General features: G+C 39.5%; 1 long non-coding RNA gene across 1 annotated transcript in view; it reads left to right on the top strand.

Annotated features, from left to right (window-relative positions):
- LOC116781168 overlaps window positions 1-12,005 on the top strand; it is an 844,439-nt gene that overhangs the window by 631,264 nt on the left and 201,170 nt on the right. The gene's annotated exons all lie outside the window — the stretch shown is intronic.

The raw sequence follows: 12,005 nt of genomic DNA, 5'->3' as shown, positions 1-12,005 counted from the left end.
TGTATATTTTTACTTCTGATATTTCCTTGATTGATACTTAAAAAGCAAATTACATACTTTGTGACAGTAGCATAGATAATTTCTACGTGCTGTTTTGTAATATTACTGCAAACCTTGTACTATTCAAATATTATGTCTTGAATTCTCTTTCAAGGTTTACAATTTTCTTTTTCTTTCTCCTTTTTATCTCTTTGCTTCTTTCCCTTTGTTCTCTATTTTCCCTTTTTTCCTGTTTCTTTTTAAACCCTTTCCTTTTTCTCTATTGGTAATCAAGTGCATTGTCTTCAGTAGAAACCTTCTTGTACATTTCTTAAAATGTGATTGATTTCATCTAGAATCAACAGTATTATAAAATGTTAGTATAGTGAAAATTTGATTATAAACAAAATCCTTTATTTAATTCACCTGAGAAAATTTCAATGTGCATTCCCTAAGTGATGGCAGTGACCTGAGTAAAGTATAACTGACTGTAAAGTTATCCACAACACCAACATTTTTCTATTGTTTTTTAGCAAATGGAGAGTGAAAGTAAGAAAAAAAAAATACAATTCAAAAGGTAACTTTACTGTATGAGAATCTGTGTGTTGTCTTTGGTTAATTTCATTTAGCTGTTTGCTGAACTTGCATTTTATTTGAGTCCAGAGAGACAAAAAATTAATTAGAAAAGAAAATAATGTGTTCTTATTTGTAAAGGTAGGCTTGTGGAGCTATGTCAGAGTTCAAAAATATGTTTTGCTGCTGCTATACTTAAATCCTTAAGGCACTGAATACCTCACTTTGCCTGCTCTGGAAATGAAAAAGCTCGCCTGCAAGGGCATTTCGTTTGTCACCAGAAGAAGTGATGCAGCCACATGTATGAAGTCCCTTCAGTGATGCTACAGAACAACACATTTGCAGTTATTTGGCAATTAGCATACTGCTAGCAGTAATGATAAACTAGAATGTAGTTGCCTTCTGCTGCCTACTCTCTAGAGGTATATGACATTTAGTTCTGAACTGACATTCAGTTTCCTATTGGTTTCCCAGGTCACCTCTAACAGTTTGTTTTGTAGCGTGTTGAACTGTTAAAGGTTATTATTTCAAGGTTTCAAGAAGTTGCATATGCTAACTTTAATATGTAGGATGACAGAGAGGAAACAGGTTTACTATGTGTATGACAGAAGATTTGTAATTATGGCCTAATTAAATTTTAAATTAAAAGATGAGAAGGATTCCAAGAAAATTAAATTAAGCTGTTTACAAAAATAATATAAAATAAAAACATATGAGAAACTTTATGTGATTGATTACACAAATGCTAATTCATTTTTAGGATATTGTACTATTGCTGCTTAGCAACAGTACAAAAGATCAGCTAAATTACATGGTTCTTGCATTGAGTAATATCACTGAACAGTTAAAAGAATCTAGTATATTTAAAATATTTATTATACAGCTGTTTATTACACTTTTAAATATGTCTGTAATTCCCCCCCCCCCCCCAAATAAATTTATTATTTCACTTGGAAGAAGAGACAATTTGTATGTAAAGTGAAGTAATGAATTATTTAGAAACCTGCAAATAATATTACTGGGTTTTGGTCAGCCATTTTGGCAGGAAAAAATGTTACACGCTGGGTATTGGTCAGCATGAAAAAGATCTTGATTATATTCTAGACTGCAACACCAATAGTTTCTAATGAATTTTGGCTGTCCTCATAGATGAAGCATAGTACTTTATGAGGAGGAAGAGGTTGGTTATGTTTGCATTAGGTAAATAAAAAGGCATGACTCTACAGAAAGCCAAAAGTATTTATTTCTGTTTAGAGGCTTTGCTGTTTTGGTGATTTCATAGAGAATAATAATTAGACTTCAAGATGCAAGTTTTGAGAGACAAATCACAAGCATTACCTCAATAAATAATTAGTTCCATTTGTAACACTCTTTTCATTACCGTATTTGCTCTCAAATATATTTTGCCTAAGAGAGTTGGTGCTGTAACTTCTTTTTAAGCTATCTTATAAAATATGTTCTTTGCTGTTTAAAATTATTGTAATTATTAATTGTTGTAAATGGAAGTTTTGATCACTGATCAACTTCTAAGTGGTAGAAGGTAGCACATAGGGAATCAAATAGTCTGTGTAGGTGATGTAGGATGCTGCTGTTCTAAGTGGATGCTGTGAAAATGCCACATTAAACATGAGGAGTTTGGCACTGCCTTGCGAATCACCAAGCGCATCAGCGGGGTAGCACTTTCCTGCCACCCTGTCTATTCAAGGGAGCGTGGTTTCAAAAACAACAACCACTTCAGGGGAACCTTGTAATGGGGCAAAATATCTTCTCACCAGCTGATTCCTTACAAGGTCATAGCCTTAAAGACTGTAAATTGTTGCTCGGTTATTACTACTATTTTTTACATATTAGTTTACAGAAGCGGTTACCCTAATTAAGTAATTTTTTTTTTTTCATCTGTGGATAAAGCTTGCCAGTGGTTTTCTAAAAACAGCAACTGAAAAAAGGTTTTGTGTGCATGAGTGCATAATAAGCTGTTGTATTTCACATGCCCATCTTAAAATTATAAACACTGATTTAGCTTTATGATATCACTGATGCTGGTAAATATGCCCTTTTCACAGAAGATAATTGAAGATTAATTGTGAAATAAGCCCTTTAGTCAGGAAGGGAGATGAGGTGGTTAGTTGATGCAGAAACATAAAGAAGAACAGCATAACTATAGGAGCATAGACACCAAATTAAAAACTGATTATGAAGTCCTACAACTTAGTCCCAGTAATATAAACCTTCATGTTTATTGCTAAGTGAATCTGCAGCATATATATATATATAGAAAAATGTTTGTTCACCTTGTTTGTGGCCAAATATAAATGCTAAAATACTAGATTTTTTTGGTTTTGGAGGGGTCAAGTCTCAGGTTACATGAACCTTTCTTATATCATTAATATTAAAATATGTAAACAGAATACATAAAAATGTGAAGAAAAATCTGAGGCTTTTAAGAAGGTTTAGCCACGTACCACTTAATCAATTTGACTCTGTAGTGAAACAGGGGAAAGTTTAAATCTAAGTATTTTATGTTTATTGCATTATACAGCACAAGCCATAATCTAAAAAACCCTTCAACCCCCCTCCCCCTCAAAAAAACCCCAAACAAACCCAAACCCAAAACAACCCCAAAATCAAATGTTTATCTATTCATTCAGTGCCTCATTGTTTTCTTAAACATTTGGGAAAATGTAATTTTTTTTTCCGTGGGGTCTGTTGATTATTGTCGGTCTCAAAATTGAATTTTTGTTTTTTTTGATCTAGTGGTTTTACAAAGTTGTTCTAGATGAAGATGTGACACTGCGAATTGTCTAATCTACAGTCTTTCATCCCATCTTACATTTTCAGACTCCAGTCAATCTTACTTTGCTTGAAAATTCCAAGCTTCACAGGAATACTGGGTGCAGTTCTGCATGATTGTAGTGAAGGCATATTTGTTGGGAGTAGAACAGATGCAGACAAACTCTTCTGAGATCACCAGAGGAAAGCAGGACATGAGACATGACTAGAAAAGCTTGTCTAAGCATGTTGAAACTAACCTTAAAGGCAGGCAGAAATAAAATACTGGAAAAGACATTTAAGCTGAATATGAATGCTGGTGAGGAACTATGCATACATTTTGGTTAGGTTGCTTGTTCCCAGGCTGCCTCTTTGTCTCCTACCTCCTGTACCACTGTTGTACAGTTAGTGTTTATATGGATATCAGGAAGCTCATTCTAGCAGGGAATCCTACCCATTTGCTTTTCCTAACCTGGAGCAGCATCGTGATTGAATTTGCTGTGTTGGCACAACAGAATGAGAGGGGAAGTCCAACTGCTGAAAGTGGTGCAGAATTATTTAACATAAGTGATACCCCAGATTATTCCAGTCCTTAAGATGTGAGCCATCAGAATTAAGGTCCATGATTTAATTCCCTCTTTTTGAAATGATATAGACCTTCACTCATAAATGGTAGCTGAACTACTCCAACTGTAAACTATTTTAGTTATTAAATTTTCCAATCTACATACGTGATTATTGGCTGCTTTTTTTTTTTTTTTGTGGTTTTATTTTTTTTTGTTGTTGTTGGTTGGTTGTTTTGTTTAAGTGAAGTCAGTGTAATTGTTACCATGTATAGTCTGGTTAAAGTTAGAGCCTCATAATTCCATGTGAACTAAACTCTTGGATTGCATCCACACTAGGGGGCTGTGTTGCATTAACAATGTTTCAAAGAGTGATGTACTAAGAGCAGAGCCGAAACTGTAAAAACAATTTGTAAGCAGTACTTTTCCCTACATAAAAAAGTGGATGGGAGCAGAAAGTAAAGGGGAATGACTTGCAAGTTAGGCAAATACAAGGTGGGAACAAGGAACTTTCATTATCTGTGTACTTAGATGAAAAGTTGAAAAGGTGAAGTTTAGGGGTGAAGCGATGCTGTCATTGTCATGAGTGGGAAGGCTGAGATTGGAACCCTGGTTACTTCAGTGCTAATGTGGTGCCTCAGAAGAGGGATGCATAACCCAGTTTGCTGGAGCTGGGGACAGGTAGGTTGCTCTTCATCAAGATTTAACAACTGTAGCATTTTCTTTTCCATAAAGGGATTCTTCTGTACACTGCATATCCCAGTGCTTATGCTTTATTCTCCTATTTCTTTGACTGCACCACTTCCTGTATCATTACAGGTTGTTACAAACACAGGCATTTCTTAAACTATCTTTTTTAGGAAGCCACCTGCACTATATCCCAAGAAAAATTAAGATTAATTATTTGGTATCTTCTCCAACTTAATTTCCAGGCCTAATCAGGACATTGAGATAGAGGTATGCTGGAACTTGAGTAGATGCAGTATTGGAAAATTTGAAGGGGTCTTCTGCTATTGTAGTGGCAGGTAATGTCTTTTCTGTCTTCAATTTCTACTAACCCTTATAAATACTTAGTGCATCTAAACAATATTATTGATTCATTGCCTTAACTGTGTAAAAAAGGGGTATTTTAAAAAAACAGATTTCTTATGGAATTTATCTTTGTACTGAAATCTATAGACCTATTAATATTGTTCCAAAGAAGTTAAAATAGGAAGCATCTACCATAGTAGGGCCCTATTTTGGCAATATAAATTCCTTTTAAATTACTGAGCCTACTCTTTTATATTGTTTGGACACTTCTGAAGAGGTAGAAACCCTATTAGAAAGAGTTAGGTATCAGGATTTAAATAGAATTTAGGCCATTCAAATGTCTCTTCTTACCAAATATTAGTGTTAGGTCACATAACGCTAGAGTTTCCTCAGTTGTTTCACTATCTGATCTGCATATTCTTTTCAAACATACAAAAGTCATATCTACTTTGCAGAAGAGCCCATTGTGAAAACTTCTCTGTTTTAATTGTTCTTAGAGTGCCTCCGTACATGTCTTGGAATAATTATGTTTATTATGAGTAAATTACTCTCTTTTGGTGAAATAAGCTGGTACAGGAATTGATAGATCATGTTTTTACTGAATGTCCCATTGGTGAATCTTGGTCCTGTAGCATGAATAACGAGGCTCTGCAGGCATCTCTGTCTGTTTGCAGGTTAGGGTCATTCCAGTCTGGTGAATCCTTTTCCTTGCACTTTTGCTCAGTTGGGATGTTTTCATTAAAACATTGGCTGTCTGAGAACTGAGAAATGAAGTTAACTAAGATTTTTGTTGTCTCATGAAAGTATGATGTGTCAAAAATGTGAATACCTGAAACACTTTTTAGTGGACCATTTTTTTAAAAAAATACATTGCTTCACTGCTACATGCCTAAATTAGCACTGAAATTTGTATTGGGAAGCCAAACCACAAACAATAGAGAGGAGAGAACAGGGAACCCCTGGGCCCCTAATTTACCTCCACTTGCAGCAGAAAAAACGTAGTGTTGCCAGCATTTTTCACTAAGTATCAGCTCCCCAAAAGGAATGAGCTTACCCAGGATGAGAGCTGTAGCCAGTGAAAAATAGCATCTCCTAAAGCTATTGGGGTATAATAAACAGTTATCACTGAAAACTGAAATCAAGAATCAGCAGGCAGTGTTTGATACAGTTGACACGTAACCCTAGTTAGAATTGCAATTCACACTATCTCTTTAATCTTGGGAAAGGGTCTTCGGTATAGTAACTTTAATTTATTGTTACTTCAGCAATGATACCAATTAAGCAGGTCTCCAAATGCCAAATTTTCTACAGACCAGTAGATTTTATATTTATATTATTTATTTGATATTTTATATTTATAAGATTTATAAGAAGTTAATTATATCATTAAGCAAAGAACAGAGAAACCTCTCATGAAAAATTCTGTTATCTGCCCTCATCATGTGTTAAACAAAGGGCATGTATACAGGAGGAAAGGCAGTACTGAACCAAATGGGATTGGTTTTGTATGTCTGTGATTATATTCTGAAGTGTCAGATACATTTACTCCTAGCATTCTCAATGACATATATGCCCATATATAAAAATTAGATATTTTCATAGCTTATTCCTTGATACGCAAAGAAGAGAAAATATTTGCTCTTTGCAACCCTGTATTTTTATTGGTAAAATGTTGCAATCAACATTTTGTCTTGCTACTTAATTTCTTTTTTTTTGTCCTCTCTCTACTAAGTTTATCTTTAGCTACTGAATAAGATTAATAATCCCCATACCTTAGTTGCAGAATTTTAATAAACAAAGCTTAATTAAAACAAGAGAAGCACAATAAAGCCAAAGGGTTCAGCTTTAGCACTGTAGATTCATGTAAGTTTTTTATTGTTTGTTGTGTGTTTTTAAAAATTGAGGTGGGGAGAGGACTGGAACAGAACTTCAGGTTTTTGTATTTAATTCAACTAATAGCATGTGCTGATAAATAACAGTGACAGAGTGACTAAATAAATTAGTTTCCTCAAGCAGTGATTCATTCACTGTCTTTCATTGCCATCAGGTTAAGTGACAGATTCTTTTTGTCAGCCTGAAGGAGAAATGTTCAATAGTGTAACAACCTCCTTTTAATTCCAGCCACAGCAGCATTTTAAATGCATTGAACTAGTATAAATAAAAATCCAGCAATTAAACAAAACTTGGGCTCCTTATTGACTTACAAATAAAATCCCTGGAGAATCAGTTATCAAGAAAGCATCTTGCAGTGATTCAGTGCACTTTCCTGGAGAAACAGTGCTGACAACAGGCAAGGTTCTTGTACTTTTGCAGAAAAAGGATTGTTGGTATTGAATCTGGACATCAGGACATCAGAAGGAATTCTGGACCTCAGGAGAAATTTCTTCATGGACAGGGTTGTTAAACATTGGAATGGCGTGCCCAGGGTGGAGTCACCATCCCTGGAGGTGCTCAAGAAGCGACTGGATGTTGCACTTACTACTGTGGCCTAGTTGACAAGGGGGTGATCAGTCAAAGGTTGGACTTCATGATCTCAGAGGTCTTTTCCAGCTGAAAGGATTCTATGATGCTGTGATTCTGTGAATCGTGAATAGAGTCCCTTAGTAGGCTTCTGCTAAGCACTCATCACTCAAGCACAGGATAAATAAAGACCATATTCTTGCAAAAATTCTTTGCTGTCAGACCTATACCCACTTATGGAACAGATTGGTAAGCTCTGTAAGTGTGCACCATTTGGAGTATTTGCTAGTAGATTAACATACTGTATGCTTTTATGAACCAGCCATGGTGATTGGAAAACAAGATGCTAAACAGAAGAACTAAAAATCTTTTCTGACTTTCCCATTGGAAGTCCAACAGCAGGGTGATAGAGTAGCCTTGGAGGGATACTGCCAGAGTGAAATTTATGGGCTATTCATTTTCATGGCTAGGCTTCGCGAACAAAGATTTGGGAAGGCACTATCCACATTTGCTGCAGGCACGTTGGTGGCTTACGTGACAGACATATCTGATTGCAAAAGGCACAGCAGAAAGACTCCTTAGATGGTGTATTTTGCAAGATACGGTTCTTCCTGCGTTGCCTTTTTTCCTCGAGAGTGATCCTGCGTGTGTTCTCAAAGGAGACAGCTGCGTTATAGATGCTGTGTCTCCAGGCCTCCCGATTTGAGGCCAGAGTAGACCAGTTATGGTGATCAATATGGCCAAGGCTGAGATGTTGTTTCAGGGAGTCCTTGAGTCTTTTCTTCGGGGCTCCTCTCATGCGGCAGCCAGTGGCAAGTTCACCATAGAGCAGGATCTTAGGGAGGCGGTGGTTGGTCCTTCATCCTTGAGACGTGCCCTGCCCATCGCAGCTGCGTTCTCAGTAACATGGCCTCAATACTAGTGACAGCTGCTTGCTCTAGTACAGATGTATTGGTCACATAATCTGACCAGCGGATATTAAGGATTGTACGGAGGCAGCGTTGATGGAAGCGTTCTAGGAGACGCAGGTGGTGGCGGTAGATGACCCATGATTCGGAACCATACAAGAGAGTAGACAACACTATGGCTTTGTAAACGCTGATCTTGGTGCTTTTCTTCAAGTGTTTATTACGCCATACTCTCTTGTGGAGTTTTCCAAAAGCACTATATGCCTTAGCTAACCTGTTGTCTATCTCTCCGTCGATCTTACCATCTGAGGAGATGAGGCTACCAAGGTAATTAAACTGTTGGACTGATTTGAGCTCTGATTGACCAATGGTGATGTGGGGATGATGGGGGACTTCCTGAGGTGCAGGTTGATGGAGGACCTCTGTCTTCTTTAAGCTGACTTCCAGCCCAAAGAGCTCAGCAGCACCTGCAAAGCAGGATGTTAAACGCTGCAGGGCTGCTTCTGTGTGGGCAACAAGGGCAGCGTCATCAGCATAAAGCAGCTCCCGGACAAGATGGTTTAAGGTCTTGGTGTGGGCCTTCAGTCGCCTTAGATTGAATAGACTTCCATCAGTACGGTATCGAATGTAGATACCGTCCTGATCATCGAGGTCTGCTGTGGCCCTTTGGAGCATCATGCTAAAGAAGACGGTGAATAGGGTAGGAGCGAGAACGCAACCTTGTTTCACACCATTCTTAATTAAAAAGGGCTCAGAAAGTGTGTTGCCATATCTGACTTGGCCGTGCTGATCCTCATGGAGTGAGATGATCATTTTAAGGAACTTGGGGGGACATCCTAAACGTTCCAAAATCTGCCACAGACCTTTTCTGCTCACAGTATCAAAAGCCTTGGTGAGGTCGACAAAGGTTACATAGAGACCTTTGTTCTGTTCCCTACATTTCTCTTGCAGTTGTCTGAGAACAAATACCATGTCTGTGGTGCTCCTGTTGGCTCTGAAACCACATTGACTTTCAGGTAGAATTCCTTCTGCTATAGTGGGTATTAGTCTGTTCAAGAGTATTCTTGCCAGGATTTTGCCAGCAATGGAGAGCAGAGTAATACCACGATAGTTTGAGCAATCTGATTTAGTACCTTTCTTCTTATACAAAGTGATGATGACAGCATCACGAAGGTCTGAAGGTAGTTCACCGAGCTCTCAGCAGCGCATCACAAACTCGTGAAATTTGGTGTGGAGTGCAAGGCCCCCATGTTTCCAGACTTCAGGTGGAATTCCATCAACCCCAGCTGCCTTGCCGATTTTCACCTGCTGTATGGCCTTGAGGGTTTCTCCTAAAGTGGGGGCAGTATCCAATTCATACTTTACTGGTTGTTGTGTGATGGACTGAATTGCTGAGTCTTGGACTACAGGGTTGGTACTGAAAAGAGTCTGAAAGTGTTCAGACTATCGATTCAGAATGGAGGTTTTATCTGTTAGAAGGGTTTGACCATCAGCACTGAGTAGAGGGCTTTGGACCTGGTATGTAGGCCCGTATGCTGTTTTCAAGGCCTCATAGAAACCTTTGTGATCACCTGTATCTGCGCATAATTGAGTTTTTTCAGCTAGATCGATCCACCAATTGTTCTGGATGTCACGGAGTTTCTGTTGGAGCTTGCTGCATGCGCGACGAAAGGCTGTTTTTCTTGCGTGACAGAATGGCAATGCAAGGTGTGCTTGGTGGGCGGTTCTCTTCTTCCTCAACAAGTCTTGGATTTCTTGGTTGTTTTCGTCAAACCAGTCCTTGTTCTTCTTGAGGGAGAACCCTAAGGATTCTTCAGAGAAATGCAGGATGCTGTTTTTAATATGAAGCCAGATTGTTTCAGGAGAGGAATCTGTGGGAATGTTTTCGAGCCTAGTTTGAAGGTTTGCCTGGAAACTGTCTCTTGCTGTGGCTGATTGGAGATTGTTAACTTGGAGTCTTCTCCTTGGGATGTTGCCCCTCTTTGGTTTGAATTTGAGCTTAAAATTGAGTTTACAGCGCACAAGCCGATGGTCTGTTTGGCATTCTGCGCTGGGCATCACGCGGGTATGGAGGACATCGCGAGCATCTCTCTGTCGCATCAAGACATAATCAATGAGGTGCCAATGCTTAGAACGGGAGTGCATCCAGGTTGTCTTCAGACTATCTTTCTGCTGAAAGATAGTATTAGTGACAGTGAGTTGTTGCTCTGCACAGAATTCTAGCAGAAGTCGACCATTATCGTTGCAGTTTCCAACACCATGCTTGCCTAATACTCCTTTCCAGGCTTCAAAATTCTTGCCTACTCTGGCATTGAAATCACCAAGGATAATGATCTTATCATCTGCAGGAACCTTTTGGGTAAGGAGGCGCAGGTCAGCGTAAAATTTATCTTTTTCAGCAGGGTCAGCTTGGAGAGTTGGGGCATATATACTAAAGATGACAACATATTGCTTGTTGTTTAGCGGAAGGCGTAGGGAGATAATGCGGTCAGAGTGACCTGTCGGCAGATTTTCGAGTTTAGGGACAATGGAGTTTTTGATCATGAAGCCAACTCCTGAGAGGTGATTTTCGGTTCTGGGCTTACCTGACCAAAAGAGTGTGTAACCAGCACCATGTTCTCTGAGGCTGCCTTCTTCATGAAGGCGAACTTCACTGAGAGCGGCGATGTCGATGTTGAGACGAGCCAGCTCATGGGCAATTAGGGCAGACCGACGCTCAGGACGTCCGCTACCCGCAGAATCGAGCATGGTTCTGATATTCCAACATGCTAGAGTTAATTTAGGTACACCTTTGGAGGCAGGTGCATGCCTTTGTCTTTTGCTCTTTGTGCGACCGCATTGGAAGAAGATGCCCGTTGGTCTGCGGTTAACCAACCGGGTGAAAGTGGAGATGAGCTTTGTTTAGGCCACCTTTTCTAGGCCCCTCTCCGAGTGGAGCAAGCAGTGCTGTCCTTGAAAAGGCTGCTTGGTCGTTCAGGGTGCTGCCCCAAGAGACTGTCATCTCCAGTCAGTCTCAAATGACCAATATCCTGAACCGCCTGCATGCAGGGTTGGGTCTGCGGCTCCCAGTGCACCTTTCACCTGCCGTTTCGACCCGCGCCCGTCGCTACAGGACTTTTTGCATGTGGGTAAAGCCTTCAAGCCTGTGCAGTGGATTTTTTAGGTGAGACACAGTGTGCGCGGAACTGAACCCACCCTTTAATCCTGAGGCTCATCTGCCAGGGCCGAGCGAGCTTGGACGGTGGCAGTGAGGTCCTCAGGACGTAGGTTTGATTAGAGTGACCTTCTCTTAGATGGATGGCCTTACAGGGCTAAGCGAGCTCCATCTGCCCGGGTTTGGGATTGGAGTTGTCCTTCTCCTAGGATGACTGCCAGGAGGCTAAAGAGCTCATCCTGCCCAAGAATGTATTAAATCTGGTCCTACGGTTTTGATCTGTCTGGCATGGGCGACCCTACTGGAGGCATGTACCATACAGTTTGCAACCACACAGGGGAACGGAGACTATGTTCCTATTAGAGCGCCTTGAGCAAGTCTTTCATTATGGGCTATTATAGCTTAATTAAAAGCAATTTCAATTCCTGGAAGGCATCCTCAAACTTTTTCACACTAGAAACCACACCTATTCTAAATTATTTTTTTTAGTCACTTTCATTTGTCAGAGCTCTTCTCTCTCACCATACTAACACCCCTTAGTGTAACTGAAGTAACATCCAACATTGA

Source organism: Chiroxiphia lanceolata, chromosome Z (assembly GCF_009829145.1).
Source record: "Chiroxiphia lanceolata isolate bChiLan1 chromosome Z, bChiLan1.pri, whole genome shotgun sequence".
NCBI classification, from domain to species: domain Eukaryota; kingdom Metazoa; phylum Chordata; class Aves; order Passeriformes; family Pipridae; genus Chiroxiphia; species Chiroxiphia lanceolata.
Note: the sequence above shows the minus strand (reverse complement) of the source record. Positions and strands in the feature narration are given on the sequence as shown.